This window comes from Eucyclogobius newberryi, unplaced genomic scaffold, assembly GCF_026437365.1.
Source record: "Eucyclogobius newberryi isolate DKJ021-1_F unplaced genomic scaffold, fEucNew1.0.hap1 SCAF_6, whole genome shotgun sequence".
In the NCBI taxonomy this organism is placed as follows: Eukaryota; Metazoa; Chordata; class Actinopteri; order Gobiiformes; family Gobiidae; genus Eucyclogobius; species Eucyclogobius newberryi.
This window is the reverse complement of record NW_027316278.1, coordinates 41,650,858-41,652,182: the sequence shown is the minus strand read 5'-3', so window position 1 is coordinate 41,652,182 and position 1,325 is coordinate 41,650,858.

Genomic DNA, 1,325 nt, shown 5'->3' with positions numbered 1-1,325 from the left:
CCTGGGAAAAATATTAATTTTTATAGTTTCCATCCTTTGACTTAGATTTATGTATGGGATAAGAGTCAATTTTTCATCTTTTCATATTTTTTATGGTCTTAAAAAGAGGAGTATATTTTTTATTCACAGTTGTTTAATAGGTCTGTGAAGTACCACACCTAAATATCTAAGAGATTCTGCTTGCCACTTAAATGGGTAAATCTTTTTAAAGGTCAGAGGGGGGGGAGTTTAAATTTAATTTGTATCCAGAATTTTGACACATTTCTTGAAGAAAATGCTTCACATTAATATGTTATGGAAATGTCTGCAGCAAGTTTATGTTCTGTCCCATCATTTGTAACATCATAAATAGTTTTTGATCGTCTCATAAATTGGGCCCATGGCTCTAAATACAAAGCAAACATGAGGAGAGACCAGGCACAGCCCTGTCTGACCCCTCTGTCCAGAGCAAACATGAGGAGAGACCAGGCACAGCCCTGTCTGACCCCTCTGTCCAGAGCAAACATGAGGAGAGACCAGGCACAGCCCTGTCTGACCCCTCTGTCCAGAGCAAACATGAGGAGAGACCAGGCACAGCCCTGTCTGACCCCTCTGTCCAGAGTCAGTGGATCTGTCACATGACCATTGATTTTAAATCTTAATGTTGGACCATTCCCAATATTTTTTATAATTAAATTGTTGATTTGAAATTTATTTAGGACTTTATATAAATAAGTCCAGTTTACAGGATCAAACGCTTTCACAGCGTCCAGACTTATTCTTCCATCTTTGTTTAGTTGTGTTTGTGTTTGTCTCATTGTGTGTGTGTCTCATTGTGTGTGTGTCTCATTGTGTGTGTGTCTCATTGTGTGTGTGTCTCATTGTGTGTGTGTCTCATTGTGTGTAAAGATGGTCTTATGTCGTCTTGTGTCTGATCTTTGTGGATTCAGTTTGGGAGGATTTGTTCCGTTCTTTTGGACATAATTGAGGTGTAGAAACGATAGTCCACGTTCAGAATAGAAATAGTCTCTATGAGGCACAGTCCAGTCGCTGCTTCACTTCTGTTGGTGTCAGAGATATGATGGACTCTTTCACACGAGGAGGGAGGAGTTTTATTAAGTCCAGTTAAATGTTGCCAAAAGTAAAGGAGTAAGTGTGTCTTTAGAGCTTTATACACTCTGAGGTGTGTCTTTAGAGCTTTATACACTCTGAGGTGTGTCTTTAGAGCTTTATACACTCTGAGGTGTGTCTTTAGAACTTTATACCACTCTGAGGTGTGTCTTTAGAGCTTTATAACACTCTGAGGTGTGTCTTTAGAGCTTTATACACTCTGAGGTGTGTCTTTA